Source organism: Symphalangus syndactylus, chromosome 6 (genome assembly GCF_028878055.3).
Source record: "Symphalangus syndactylus isolate Jambi chromosome 6, NHGRI_mSymSyn1-v2.1_pri, whole genome shotgun sequence".
In the NCBI taxonomy this organism is placed as follows: Eukaryota; Metazoa; Chordata; class Mammalia; order Primates; family Hylobatidae; genus Symphalangus; species Symphalangus syndactylus.
In genome coordinates this window covers 144,890,095-144,905,833 of record NC_072428.2, presented here as the reverse complement: position 1 = coordinate 144,905,833, position 15,739 = coordinate 144,890,095, and positions in this window count along the sequence as shown.

Below are 15,739 nucleotides of genomic sequence, written 5' to 3'. Positions count from 1 at the left end.
TAGTCCCAGCTACTCGGAAGGCTGAGGCAGGAGAATTGCTTGAACCTAGGAGGCAGAGGTTGCAGTGAGCCGAGATCACGCCACTGCACTGTAGCCTGGGCAAGAGAGTGAGTCTCCGTCTCAAAAAAAAAAATTAAATATGAATTGCTGGTTCCCTTTATAGAGTAAGTTCCCTGTTTCTAAGAAAGCTTAAGAATGAACTATTAATAAATAAGAACTCTCAACCACAGCCCAACACTCCCACCCAACATTACTCCTGACTCTTTTCCCTTTACGTGGCAGGGATGGGGTAGAGGGTGACACACCGGAAGGGTTAGGTGGCAGGTCTGTTTTCTCCTCTTGTCCGGTATTTGATGATGATGAGCCCAGGTGACTTGCCGCAGACTTCATGTGGTGGGTGAGTACTAAGTTCTGATATGCCTGTCTGGTCCGTGGTGGCTGAAAGTCATACAACTCTGGATGAAGCCGAGGGTGGCAGCAGCTGTCCCCAGGGCTAACCCACGTGCTTTCACGTTTGTGAGTGCAGATCCCTTCCGAGAGGGTTTTTATCTGTCCTGCTGGTCCCTGGGGCAGGAGGAACCCTCAGAGGTTGCCCAGGCCCTCTGCTCAGCAGTCACACAAGGCCACTTACTACCTTGTGTGATTATGAGCCAGCTCCCTGGCATGCCATTGTTAAAACATCCTTAAGCAGGGATTTTTTTTTTTTTTGTCAAGCTGCAATTAAATATTGTAAATTCAGAAACATGGCTGCAGGAACAATGGGCCTGGAGAACGGGAAGAGATGCGAGTTGGGGTAAGTCACCGTGGCACGGTCCTCTGCAAAGCGCATGAGATCGCAGCCTCTTTGTCCGCGCCCGTGGATGAGTGCTCTGCGGCTGCTGGCTTTCTGATGTGGGACTGCTGAGCATTCACACACCGATTCACTGGAGCCAAAATACTCACAGCAGAAAATAGTGTTTGCTCAGGGTAATGCCTGCCCCTGGAACCTGCCCGAGTCCGCCTTTTCCAGACAATGCTGTTCCCAGCCATGTGAAGAAAAACCCCTGTGCTATTGTTTCCAGAAGACACCTTCAGAAAGAAGCCTGCCTGGTGAGCACTGCCAAGCAAGGATGGCGGGAAGCACCTGTGTTCCCAGTCACCTGAGTCCCCAGCATGCAGAGGCCCTGCAGGCAGGTAGGAGGCCAAGGCCTGCCTCTCAGCAGCTCCCTGCTGCTCCCGGGTTCTCCTCCTCCCTAGGATTACTTAGGAAGAAAGTGTTTCACACAAAGACCAGACACAGGCTCGGTGTGGGTGCTTTGGGTAGAAAGGTTGAAGTTGGCCAGGCGGGTGAGGCTGCGCCGTTATGGAACGCCGGGCAAAGTCCATCATGGGGGGAAATGAGAAATGGGCGGCCACCTTTCAACAGCTCCTGGGACATCTATCCGCAGGCAGAGCCACACCACAAAGAATCCCCAGGGATTCCTTCCAGGTAGCATCTAAAGATCACCCATCTCAGAGCAAAACCGTGCTTTTCCCAAAGCAAGTCTGGAAAAGGTCTTTCAAACCCGGTCTGTGCAAAATGGCATTTCCATCATTGTCACCAAAGGCAGCAGGAAAACACCTGGCATCTGATAGAAACATCAGTTCTGATTGCCCTGGTGAGGTGGCAGGAGAAGGCCCTCCCTCGCTCTGTGGGTTGCCCCTGAGCTTCCAAGGAAAGCCATTTGGTTGATATCCAAGGAAAATTTGATCTCGTGCTGCTAGGGCTATTGGCACAAAATGGAGATTCCAGAGAAAGCATCACTAATTTAAAATTGAATTTCAAATTGTCTTTTCCAGCTTTCAAAGCCCAGCCCAATTCCTAAAGCAACACATAACTGGTTTTTCATACTTTCCATGAAAAGCAAATGCACATATTTTGTACTCTTTCTTCTGAGCAGTGGTAAATGGCTCTTTTCTTGACTTTTTGGATTTTTACCCTTTTTTCCAATGCTTAGGATGGAAATTTCAGAAACTTTACAGAATTACACAGTACTCTGATTTCCCATTTGGGGAGCCCTTTAGAAAGTGGGCTGACTTGAAAGCTGCAATCTGAGAGTATTCTGTCTCTAGGGTCAAACCCTCATGGACATGGGCCCCACAGGGGGAAGTGAGGCTGAGGTCTGTTCCCCGCAGGTGGGCTGAACATGGGGTCCTTGGTGGGCAAGGAGGCTCATGTCTCTCTTCCACTTCTCTCCAACCTGGGACAGCTCTGGCCATCCTCCCCACCCCTGTGCAGAGCTCTGGGTACCCCCAGCTCTCCCTCATGGTGTCCTGATCTCTACTCATCTGGACATACTGCACAGATTTCAGAAACAGGACTCTGCAGAGGAGGCATCTCCTGCCCCGAGGGAGTGGGTTTGCAGGGGTGCCACATCAGCCCTTATTGGGGAAGGGTTTTAGGTGGGTCCTTTTGGCCTCCTAGGTCTCAACATGTTCATAACTGGGCTGGGCCCACCTAAAATAAACGGACTGCTTTAACTCCTTCAATTTATCACGAGGTCTAATATGAACATAGAAAAGGAAAGAAACATTTGAGTATTGAATGACTGCACATTTTCTGAAATCATCGCCACTTTGAGCTTAGGCTCCTTAAACGTTTGACTCCAGGCTGTTCACATGTTGGCTTCAGGGACTGCACTGGCTACGCTTTCTCTGCAATATTATCCACAGCTGTAGAACCTGTGGTTGTGAAGGAGGATGCATTATTAATCCTGCCTCCCAGGCTGTGCATATTGAAACTAGCTCTCCGACATTTTAGACTCCAGCAGGCGTGGACCCTTTCAAGATGGTAGGATTTGGAGTTCAGTTATGTGAACTGTGAACTCTCAGCCACGCCAGCCTTAGGTTAGTATACAACCCTTGTACACCGGGTGTCACACTCATATTTCAATGAAATTGGGAGATAAATGCATTATGCTTTTCTTCTTCTTCTTTTTTGTTTGTTTGTTTTGTTTTGTTTTGTTTTTGAGACAGGATCTTGTTCTGTTGCCCAAGCTGGAGTGCAGTGGTGTGATCAGGGCTCGCTGCACCCTTGACCTCCCAGGCTCAAGTGATCCCCCCACCCCAGCCTCCCTTGTAGCTGTGACTACAGGCACACACCAACACAACACACCACAAATTTTTGTATTTTTTGTAGAGACGGGGTTTTGCTGTGTTGCCCAGGCTGGTCTCAAACTCCTAGACTCGAGAGATCCACCTGCCTTAGCCTCCCAAAGTGCCATTTTGTGGTATTTACCAAGAAATACTATACTGTGAATTTTTATACTTAATGATTTTTTCCCACTCAAACATACGCAATTTATGAAGACACACTGTTCTTAAGAAATAATGTTGGCCAGGCACAGTGGCTCCACCTATAATCCCAGCACTTTGGGAGGCCGAGGTGGGCGGATCACTTGAGGTGAGGAGTTCCAGACCAGCCTGACCAACATGGCAAAACCCCATCTCTATTAAAAATACAAAAATTAGCCGGGCGTGCTGGTGCGCTCCTGTAACATCCCACCTACTTGGGAGGCTGAGACAGAAGAGTCGCTTGCACCTAGGAGGCGGAGGCTGCAGTGAACCCAGATCACAGCACTGCACTCCAGCCCGGGCAACAAGAGCGAGACTCCGTCGAAAGAAAGAGAAAGAAAGAAAGAAAGAAAGAAAGAAAGAAAGAAAGAAAGAAAGAAAGAAAGAGAGAGAGAGAGAAAGAAAGAAAGTTGAATTTGTTCGGACGTGAATGTCTTTAGTCACCAACATTGATGAGAACCGTCCTTGCCCTTGGCACATAACGCAGTGAGTTGAGCTGTGGTTTGAGTGAGAAGCATGTTGGTGTCTCTGTCCACGCATCTCTGAATCTCCGGCTGTGGCTCCGATGAAGCTGGGCAGTGCTGATGGCCACGAGCACTCGACAAGCGGATTCTTAAGCTTTGGGCCAGGGTGCTTCTGCTCAAATTTCCCGTCCTATTTCATGGTATAAACATGACTGGAGGACTTCACAGAGATAAATGAGAGAGTTTGGCTCTCCCTTGCTTAGTTCAAAGAGCACATAATTTCAGCAGCTGATATAAGCAGTGACAGCTTCATCTGTGCCAGCCCGTCACTGCCACCTCCCACTTAACATATGACCGTTCATACAGCCCAGTCCTCTAAAGAAGGCAGAAATTGAGCATTTCACCTGAATCTTTCCAGAGTTGGTGGTGCATACTGTGTGGTTCCAGGGGACAGATGGGTCCTGACTCTGAAGTCCTTTCAGGGGCGTCTTTCCTGATCTTCTCCCACCAGGCAGCTGCTCTCCAAGCATCCTCCCAGCTTGGACGCTTGTACCTGGTCCATGTTCCTGGGAAGCAAGCCCCCCCCGCCCCCGCAACCCCAGCGCATCCACCTGGGGCTGCCTTGCTGGGATGTGGCACCCATGCCTGGCGTGCTCTGGGGGCCCCTCTATGTACAGAGGATCTGGCTTGTGTCTGGGAGGAGAAGAGGCTCCCTGGCCAGTGCCTCTTAGCCAGGGCAGCACCAACCTGGCCTGAAGGTTGACTTCAGCATAGAAGTTGAGGATTGGCCAGCTTTGGCATCAGGAAACCTGGATTTAAATTCTGGCTCCATGCCCTGCCACCTGGTGACCCCCCAACAAATGATCTGTCCTCTCCACTGTAAAATGGGGAACTACGCTTCTTCACAGCACACGAGAGACACGCTTTCCAAGGTTTGGGTCAGGGCTGCCTGCCCCTCCCTACCCGCTCCCATCTGACCCCAGAGGACGTGGCATGGCCTCGGGTTTCAGGGGCTCCCCTCACTGCCACCCATGACCTTGAGCAGCTCATTTCCTTCCTGGGGCTTCGTTCTTCCCCTTCTCTGGGAAGGGAGGATGCTACAGCAGCCCTGGCCCACCTGCCCCGCTGCTGGGCAGCAATGAACACAGCACAGTCTGCACACAGGAAGAGCTCAGGGAACCCGATTACTAGAGGACCCCTGAAGGGCTCGCTCAGGCCGGCTGCAGACTGCCTTTGGCTTCTGGGAGCCACTGAGGGCAGCAGCCAATCGTCTGGTGGGGGGCACTGCTGCAGCTCCTGGGGCTGACAGAGATCACAGGAGGGATGCTGGCACTGAGCTGGGAGGACCACAGGGGCCGGGGGAGTGCACACACCTTCTACAGTCTTCACTGTGAGAGGCACCAGTTCTGCAACGGAAAGTCCAGCAGGCCTGGACTGGAAGGATGGGGCACAGGTGCAGAGGAGGCCTTCTCTGGTCAACCCCTGCCCTCCTCCGAGCCCTCGGAAAGGCCCAGCCTCCGCGGAGCTTCCCTCCCTTCCAGGAACTCCTACCGCCTGGCATACTCTCCATGACACTGAGCCCTTGCCCTCCCCTTGGTGCTTCTTGTCCGTGGCTTTGCCTTCCTAACTGGACTGAAAAATTTGCAGGTATGACTCATTAGCACAAACCTGTGGATTGATGAAATCAGTAAGAGTGGGAGAGTAAGCAGCTATCAGGTAACTCACTGGACCACTGAGGACTTCAGTTTCTTCCTCTGGAAACTGATGGGATTGGAGGAGTGTCTGCTTTTTGTTCCTAGGGCCATAGAGTGGGCAAACCCTGGTGATGCTTATGCTTTCTTTTTTTATCTTAATTATCCCCTTGACAAAGGCTGGCCTATTCTTTTTTTTTTATCTTAATCTATTTTATAGTTTAGATAAACTCCACCTAACGCTTCTTCATCCAATGGCCACACGGCCCCAGGAACCTCAGACCAAAAGGCTTTTCTATGACCAAAATTGCAGTCCCAATAAGAATGCATTGTTTTTAGACACAAGGAGACTGAAGGAAAGACAGAACATGAATGACAATCAAAGGGACCACCCTTAGCCACAACAACACCCCCAGAATTCCCACCTGATGAAGGCACCTGTTCGCCCCATCTTCATTATAAAATGTCAAACATTTTGAGCTAATGAGCTATTATAAAAGGGCCCTTAAAATAAGCTACTTGAAAACACCTTTTGACAGGCTGAAGCCCACGTGGTCTAATTCCCCATCCAGTTCTTTCCCACACTGATGAAAGGCAGTATGTTCTGGTCTAAACAACTAAAACCTTTTGCCCCAGGTTGTTTACTTTGTAGCAAGCCTGCCCCCAAGGACCGCTCACTTTGAGGACAACAGATGGCTATCGTTCACAGCTTCAAACTTTTCAAAGTATTTTCCATTTTCCCCAATTGGTTTGTCTCAACAACCCCATGGGGAGGTTTTAGTAGCCCTGTTCTGCAGATGAGAGGACAAGGTCTGCCTGAGAGATGCCGTGATGAGACCTGGCTCTGCCCAAGTCCCCGCTGCCTAGATCTTGGCAGCCAGGACTCCAGCTGGACACACTCTCTGCCTGGGCTGGGCTCCTCCTGGCACAGCCACCCAAGTGCTGCCCTCAGCCCCTCTGCTGGAGGCACAGGATCTGCGTGGATCTGCCCCCAGCGTGCAGACTGCCCCCACCCCACATGACCTGCAGTACTTATTCCCCTGGGTGGGGATGGGTGGAGGTGGCCATTGAGCAGTCAAGCTAAGTGGATTCCCCAGGAGCAAGGCCTTGGCTTTGGCCCACAGATGCCCCTCATCCCCACAGCACAGCCCACGCTCTGACAGACACTGGCCTGGTGCATCCCAGGCCCTCCACACATCTGTTTCCTCATCTGCAAAATGGGGGTGATCTCAGGCCACCCTCACAGATGTGTCCTGAGGACCGAAGGAGTTAGTTGCACGTGAGAAGTGTGCACAGAGCACCCGGTCCGTGTGCCCACCGCCTAAGCATTTGAATTATGGCATCCGTCATTTCTGCAGGCATGCATTCATGCAGGGTCTGTGTCTGCACAGCTGCGGGCCTGCATCCCTGTGATCAAATCCATGCTCAAGTTCATGTGAACTGCAAGCACAACTGTCCTAGCAGGGAGGGAAGATCACTCATCCAAGTCCGCCCAAGACTGGGGAAAGCCCAGCAAACTCTTTGGGAGGCGAAGGGGTCATATCTGAGATCACGGCCTTGGGATGTTACCCACAGCCTGAGGCACCACTCTGCGGTTTGGGACTGAGATGGCTTTCAGGAGTCATCTCCCAGGGCTGCAGAGGGACGGGCTCGCGGCCAGCTGTTCTAGCTGCTTTCCGTCTGCAGCACCACCCCTCTGATGGCAGCGTCTGGATCCCCGCACATGACAGCTGGAATCCTAAATGTTCTGGGTTTGTGGTAACTTGTCTGGACTTTAACCTACATCTCTTCCTTCCTCATTGCAACAAGACTTCTCTTCTTGTCCCTGTCTATGGAGTTGAGGGTGGGAAGGATGCTTTGATTCAATGCTACCCTATGTCATGTCTTTTTGGAATACAACTTCCAGGCAAAGGGGAGAGCTTCCTCATCTCGGTGGACAGAGAGGTGACCAGGGTTGCATTCACACCCATTTGTTAAGCACCTGCTGCCTGCAAGCCTGTGAAACGCCCTGTTGTCCTGGGGATACAGAGACAAGAGGCCTAGCCTCTAGGATTTGACATCGGGGACAGGCCCAGAAGCACAACATGTCAGCACACTGTGGCTGGGGTGGAGGCAGACCTCGGTGCTGGCTGCTGCAGGGACGTGGAGGAGGGACACCCTTCTCAGCCTGGAGCTGGGAGGAGGCTGGGGAGCAGTGCCAGGAAAGATGTCCTTCGGGAAGAGAGCTTCTGTTTCTATTCCAGATTCCCAGACTCACAGCGCAGAGGGGAGGCTTTGTGCCCATGGCTTTTTGACACTTTCAAAAAACAAACAAACAAGAAAAAACGGTATGGTCTCTGGAAGAAGTGGAGGAGTGATTCATAGGTGCTCCCTTCTGCCTGTCTCTAGGCACCTGGGGCCACCAGAGTGCTTCTGCCCTGGGCTTGGAGGGAAGCTGATCACCTGGGTCTTCCTGGCAGGAACTAGCAAGTAGGGGCAGGTTTCAGGCGGTGGAGACCCCAAAGATAACCTTGGTCTCAACCTTGATGCTGTTTAGAACCACCCGAAGAGCCAAAGCTCGCAGGTGATGAGAGACAGGACTAGCTGGATTTCCTAGGCTGACTAAGAATCTCTAAGCCTAGCTGGGAAGGTGACCACATCCACCTCTAAACACGGGACTTGTAACTTAGCTCACACCCGACCAATCAGGTAGTAAAGACAGCTCACTAAAATGCTAATTAGGCAAAAACAGGAGGTAAAGAAATAGCCAATCATCTATTGCCTGAGAGCACAGCGGGAGGGACAATGATCCGGATAGAAACCCAGGCATTCGAGCCGGCAATGGCTACCCTCTTTGGGTCCCTTCCCTTTGTATGGAAGCTCTGTTTTCACTCTATTAACTCTTGCAACTGTACACTCTTCTGGTCCGTGTTTGTTATGGCTCGAACTGAGCTTTCGCTCACCGTCCACCACTGCTGTTTGCCGCCGTCGCAGACCCACCGCTGATTTCCATCCCTCCGGATCCGGCAGGGTGTCCGCTGTGCTTCTGATCCAGCGAGGCACTCATTGCCGCTCCCGATCGGGCTAGAGGCTCGCCATTATTCCTGCAGGGCTAAGTGCCCGGGTTCGTCCTAATCGAGCTGAACACTAGTCGCTGGGTTCCACGGTTCTCTTCAGGCGTGACCCACGGCTTCTAATAAAGCTATAACACTCACTGTATGGCCCAAGGTTTCATTCCTTGGAATCCGTGAAGTCAAGAACCCCAGGTCAGAGAACAAGAGGCTTGCTGCCATCTTGGAAGCGGCCCACCACCATGTTGGCAGCTCTTGGAGCAAGGACACCCCTCCGCCCCCCGTAACAGTGACACTCAGCCTTGCTCCTGGAACTCATGTACCCTGTATCTTGTTTGATCTTCAGCCCAGTGGGTACTTAGGATGCAGAATGGCCTTCCCATCTCACAGAGGAGAAAGCCGATTCCTGGAGGCCGAGTGAACTCCCAAACACCGTAGACAGAGCAGGAGCCAGGCGTGGGGGCTGAGGTTTGCAGGTCCAGTGCCTGCCCCTTCTCCACTCCGAGTCAGGGGACACAACCTGAAGTCCTGGCTGTGTGCTGCCCGGCATATAGCCAACCTGATCAGGGCAGATGCAGGGACAGGGTGCTCCAGGGTGTGAGGGCCCAGGAGGGCGTCGGGGTACACCAAGCGGTGGGGAGAGCAGCAATCCAGCATCCCCACTTTTCTCCAAGTGCTCTCCTTCAGGAGCCGGGATGGGAAGGGCAGACACACACCATGTGAGAGCCACATGGCGAAGGCAGAGGTGGCCTTGGGATGCTGCACCTCTGAATCCAGACAGCAAGCATTCCTGGAAACAACAGAGGCCAACAGGGCAGGAAGGGCCCTGCCCATGCCTGGACTTTGGACTCCGGTCCTGTGGGGGAACACTTTCCTGTGGTGTAGGCCCCCCAGTTTGTGGCACTTTGCTAAGGCAATGCCAGGAAGCTGATGCAGATGGGTAAAGTGACAATCAGGTGGTGATTCCCCACCAGGTGAGCAGGGCTGGGGAGATGGCGCAGTCCACCTCCAGCACCCATCGCTGCTGAGAAGCCAGGCAGGAGGCAGTGGAGGGGGGGCGTTGAGAAGCATGGAGACAAGCAGGTCTGGACCCTGCTCCACAGACCAGACACCCCCCAGAGAAGGGGAGCGTGGGAAAAGAGGCTGGGCTGGAACTCCCCCTGGGTGCCCCTCCTGGGAAGCAGAGGGGTTGTGAACACCTCCAAGGGGCCTCTCTGAAGCTGTGCTGTGGCTCTCGGCCTCCCCAGCCCCTGCTGGTGTGTGGAACAGAAAGGGGTTGGAATAATCTAGCAGATGCTTGCTGTCCCAGGCTGGCCAGCCCCCACAAAGTGTCCCCATCTGGCCCCAGCCCGCACAGGCAGCACTAGCAGCCCCCCGTGAGTAATTTGCAGGCTCGGATTGACGGGCAGAGCCCAACCAACTTCAGCCAGTGGAGGAAGGCCTTGGCCTCTGCAGGTCAGGGAGGACAGCTCAAGACCAAAGATTTCCGTCAAATCCTGAAACGCCTCTGCCCAGCCCAGCCACCCAAGACTGCACCCAGCCAGGAACACTCCCCAGGGAGCCCACACACACTTCCCCTCCCCAGCCTGCCAACTCAGTCTGAGCATCACTGGTTTCGTTTCACTTAAAAAAAAAAATTTTTGTTTCTATTTAGCTTCATTTGGTCATTTTAAAGAATAAGTTGTCTGTGCCCCCAGGTAGGGTTATTTTCTATGTTGCCCATCCTCTGTGTAAGGTGTCACTATCCCTGGGAATATACAGGGATTCTATGCCTGGCCTCGGAAACTGAAATGAAATAAATTTGCACCATGAGAGAGTAGGTCCAACTCTGCACAAATTAAAATAAAACAAAACAAAAAATGTTTCAGCCAGAAGTAACATTCAACATGGTCTACCCCCATCAGCTCCTTTTACAGATGAGGAAGTGGAGGCCTAAAAAGCTGGGAAGACTTGCTCAAGGTTATGCTCAAGGTCACATCCACCTCTTCCTGAAGGGTAGAGGGTGGAGGGTCTCAGAGAGCCTCCCTCCCTCCCTTCCTGCTTCACAGCTAGAGACCGGATCCAGACCCAGAAGCTGGAAAGAAATCCCAGGTTGTGAGGCCCGTCTTCCCACTCAGCCCCCAACTCTAGGCCTGGGACCCTCCACAGCCCTCCAGGCACCAGGGGACCAATCGGGATAGAACCAGCCCCTCAAGACCCAGGGCCACTTCCTAGCAAGTCCCTCCTTATCTGGGTTGCCTATACCCCCACCTTGCCTTCCCCAGACCCTGTGCTAGGGAGCCCTGCCTCAGGCAGTGAGCCCTGCTGAGCGGATGGGGGGCGGCATTTGTGGCTCCAGGCCTGTTTCTCTGTCCCTCCCTCCGGGCCTGCCCCCTGCCCTTGGAAGAAATTGAATTCCAAGGAGGAAGGGAGAAAGAACACCCAAACCCCTGCCTTCTCACTGCATAAATACCTAAATCCCTGAGCCTGTCTGGAGCCTGCCAGCCGCTGCCTGCGATCCTGCCCACAGCCTGAGGTCCCGGCCTGTACCTCCTCATAAGCCCACACTGGCTGTGCCATGCCATGGGCTCCCCTGGACTCCCTGCCCCACCCAGCCTGCCCCGCACACTCCACTCGCGCCGCCCGCCCTTTGCTGCAGGACGGGGCCAGGGCAACTCCCCGCAGCCCAGAGCTCCTGTGCCTTGAATCCTGCCAGTGGAGCAGGGGGCAAGGGGAGGCCAGGCGCGCCCAGCCCTGGACCCGCAAGCAGGGACCTTCTGGGCGGCGGCCCGCACAGGGCAGGGGCTGCTGGAGACCTGGGGCCCCCACCCCCAACACTCACCGCGCGGTGCCCAGCGGGCGCCAGGGCTCCCATCAAGTCCTCTCGGTGCCCGCAGCAGGCTCCCACTTCTGTTTTTCTCTGACAGCCATGCAGGCAGCCGGCTTTCAACCAGGCTCCCCGCCGCCCTTCCACGCACGCACACTCACACTCACGCTCGCGCACACTCACACTCACGTTCGTGCACATGTACACATTCACACGCTCGTGCACACTCAAACTCACGCTCGCGCACACGCACACTCACGCTCATGCACGTGCACGCATACACTCGCCCGCGCTCACACGGACACAAGAACTCGCCCCGCTGCGCGCCTGGCTCCAGGGACGCCTGGAACTGGGGAGCGAGGGCCCCGGACGTCTGTGGCCGCCAGGGGAGGCCGGAGGGTCAGGCGAGCGCAGAGAGCGGCTGGAAAGGCAGTGCCCGGCCACCAAGAGGCCAATTCCTTGAGGGGCCTGAGGTGTCCAGCCCAGGCCGAAGACCCTGGGTCTGAGGAGGCAGCGGCCAGGAGGCCGCCCTAGAGCCACAGGAGCGGGCGGGGGAAGGGGGTGTCCGCGGAGACCAGAGTTGGTGGCTGTGACCAACGAGGGCCTCGCCCTCCCCACGCCACTTGGCAGGGCTTGGGACACGCGCCCTCTTCCCCCTCTCCCTGGGGCCGCGCGGGGCTGTACCCAGGCTCTGCCCAGATCCCCTCGGAGCGGAAGATGCAAGTTGGCTTTTGTCTGACCTGGTCAGACAGAGCCGTTTTGTGGGATAAAGGCTTAACGCTCCGTGAACACGCAGAAAAAGCTCCGCGCTGGCCCTCTGACAATCCCATTGTCTCGGGCCTGAGCCCGGCGGTTTGGTCTGAAAGCGCCAAGTTCATGACATTTCAAAGAGAAATGATACTGGGAGAGGGGGGTGGGCAGGGGAGGGAGGGGTGTGCAGGAGAAATACATTCTTAAAATACGAAATAACAGTATTTGACTCCTTCGCCACCGCGTTCCTCAGCTCAGCCCCCCGCCCCACCCCCCACGTACCCATTCAGACCAAATCCCCTTCTCCAGTCCCCTGTGGATCCAGAGCCAGGCTGAAAAAGTCAGGATCACCAGGGACTGCGGTTTGGAAGGTGAAGGTGTGAAAAGATGCCCAAATAGCTGCGTGGAAGCTTCCTGGACTGTCAGCAGAGTGACAGCAGCCATTTAGCAAAAGCTCCCATTGTCTGCACTGCCCTACAAGATAAGAATCTGCCAAAAAGGACTTTAGGTGCCCACATGAGTTTATTTTAAAGAGCTAGAGTGCTACTGCTTTCTTTAATTTGTATTACTGTTGTACCATATCCTTTTAAAAAAAAAAAACCTATTTTCTGAGCCAGGAAGCAAAGGAGCTTCCATTTTTAGTGTTTAATTTGTTTAATGTGCCTCTGCAAAAGCAAATAATTCCTGAGAGAAAGCAGAGTCCTCAGGAAATTGAATGTGTTTTGTCTCCAGCGAAGTTTCCCTTGAGTGATTTCGTTTGCTTTCTGTCTCGCCAAGCAGGCTCTACACTGGGACCTCCAGCAGGCTGGGGCCAGGCTGGGCAGTCTGCAGCCCCTCTCCCCACCTTAAGTGATGGGGCTTCTCTGATCCTCAGCCCACTGGCCGGGTAAACTGTGCTCCCGAAGAACAAAACGTAGCCTTGTAGAGTCATTCTAATGCGAGGAGAAAATAGGATTAGGCCAGAGTGCCAGCCAGGTGAGTCGGATTAACAGCAAGGTCCAATACATCTTGGCATTCTTGTGCTATTTTTAATTGTACAAAGGTATATGCTTCCCTTAGCTGGCTTTATTTAAAGAGGCTGTTTGTTTGTGCCCAAGAGGTAAATGGTGAGCGATAAGGCTCTATGTGGAATTGGAAATGTATAACCTTGCAAAATGACATTTCGCCCTGGAAAGTGTGACACGCACACACGGGCAGATAAAGGGAGAGTGCGGAGCGGCCTGGGCTTTGTTAACGCTTCTTGCCCCCTGGCGTTGCTTTGATGGAAGGACACCCTATGCCTGGCTGCCGCCAACGGCAGGCGCTCCTTCCCCACAGGCAGCTGGGCAATGACTACAAATCGATTCATTTTTTAAAAATATCCAAAGTCAGGTGTTAAAAACCGTATGAATCAGGATGGTAGATCATTAAACCGTGGGAGAAAAGAGTTGGAAAAAACCTGCTTATATTATTTTTTAAAATACATGTCCGTATTGCATTTTGCCACATGCAAATTTAGCCTAGGTTTGTTAATCAGGCTCATGTGAGTGTGTCATAAATTAACATGATTTCTTTGGGGCAAGTCAAGAGAGGATGTATAATTGTTCAAGTTTGCAAATCATTTAGCAATTAACTTGGGGGGCAGAGGGCTGCAGCTCCCGGGTGGCCAAGGACATTCATGAGCCATGTGGAAGTTACTGAGTCGAATTGTAACTGTCCATGGCATTTCTGAACGTCCTTTCCAGGCCAAATGACAGACAGACAGCCAGAGGGGACAGCACTGAATCCAAATGCTTTTGCATTCTGGGTGAGTGTGAACCAAGGGCACAGAAGCTTGGGGCCAAAGGAGAAGAAAGTTGCATTTGATCAAAGTTCCCCCTTTTGGGCAGAGGGCTGAGAGTGAGGATGACCAAGGGGTTTTGGCTTCCCTTTCAGACTCTGCATATGTGAGGTGGCAGGGCAGGGATTAGGAATGTCATTTTCCTTGGATAGAGAAGGGTGTTCCCAAAAGAATTGTCCAGGGGTCAGGATTCTGGGAAAGCCATAACAGATGTATGTCTTGAGGGCTTCCATCAGCTCGTGGACTGTTTTCTTCCTGTTGCAGAAACAGAAAGAGAAGTTTGTTTAATCTGAAAGTCGGTTTTGCCGACTTGTTTAACTGCTGTCTGAGAGCTTCTTGCAGAGATGCTGGAGAATTCCTGGGGCAGGGGTTATTTCAAACTCAAGAATCTATCATTCCATTTTGATTAATCTGGTAAAGCGGGGTTCTGTTTCTCTTTTAAATTTTTTCTTCTTTTCCATATTTAACATAGATATGCATGTATATGAGAAGTAATGGACATTCAAAAAGCCAGATCCTGCTGATTCCACATTTCAATGGCTTGGTTTGCCAACTCATGCATGGGTGCCTCTAAACACTAATCAGTAATCCAGTTCATTGCTAAGGCTGCAGAGCCCCAGGATCTGTTATTTTCTCACAGGTGGGAAAAGACCCCCGACCTTCTTGGTCTAAGCTCTCTTCTGGTTACTTGGTACCCACAAGTTTACAAGGTATTCATTCTCCTTAGACATCTGATCGTTCTAAAGGCCTGCAGAGCCTGACCCTTCCTGCCTCCTCCTCTCCCCATCTTTAAGCTATAAAACCTTGGAGGAGTTTTCTGAGCTATTCTCCAGGTTTTTCTTTTCCCCATTGTCCAGCATGGTACCTGAGACTGAGTGCAGGTGCAGCCGACAGGACACAGTGGCCCCAGTGCCAGTTTCCGCTCCATCTCTACCCCATCCTTCTCCTCTGACTTATTTTGCTGAAACTCTGCGCTTAATCTGGTGAGGAAGGGTCCCTAGAATGTAGAATGTTGAACAAAATTCTCCCTAAAACAGGAGGAAGAGCTAGCTGTGGGGGGCGGGTTCTATAGTAGCTGCAAGTTGACCAAGTATGTAGAAAACAACAAGATGTGTCTACATTCCCTTTCCTTGGGTCTGGAAGGAATGTCCCTGGGCCGTTCTTCCCAGCCCTTTCGGAACTAGCGGATGCATTTGTTAGAGAGGTCCTCTCGTTATCCCCGTTCTTAGCATTGTTCTTTCAGCTAGAAATTCACAGTAAAGGTGAGCCATCTTCCGAGGCCGAGGGGCATAGCTGAAACTCAGCAACAGGAACAGAAGTGAACCTCTCTTCATGTGTATTCGTGGGGTGGGGGTGGTGAAGGGAAAGGAGATAGTGTCTGATTTTGTGAATCCAGAGTGAGGCTAGAGGGACCGCAGAAGCCTCCTCTTCAGGCCCTTCAGTCAGCAAAGGCGGCCTCCCATCCCCAAGGCGCAAGCAGCGCAGATACCATCACAGCCGCAGCCCAAGCGCGCGGGTCCTGGGCCACTGTGTGCCTTCCCCGGACGCTGGTCTATGCGGAGCAGCCCTCAAGCCTGACTGATCCGGGTCTGCATCCCGCGGGTCTGGACGCGAGCTGGGCATCCGACCGCACCGCGGCGGGACGGGGAGCGCGGCCGCCTGGAGCTGCTGCTTCTGGGAGCTGGGTGCTGGGCGCTGGGCGCACGCTGCCGAGCGCGGGGCTGGGGCTTCCTGGGGCTTCCTGGGGCCAAGCCGGCTCAAGCCCTCACAGGCTCGCGGCGGGGCTGCCTGGCTGCCGCGTCTTGGATCCGGCCTGGGCCTGAGCTCCTGGACCTGGGGTTTTGTTT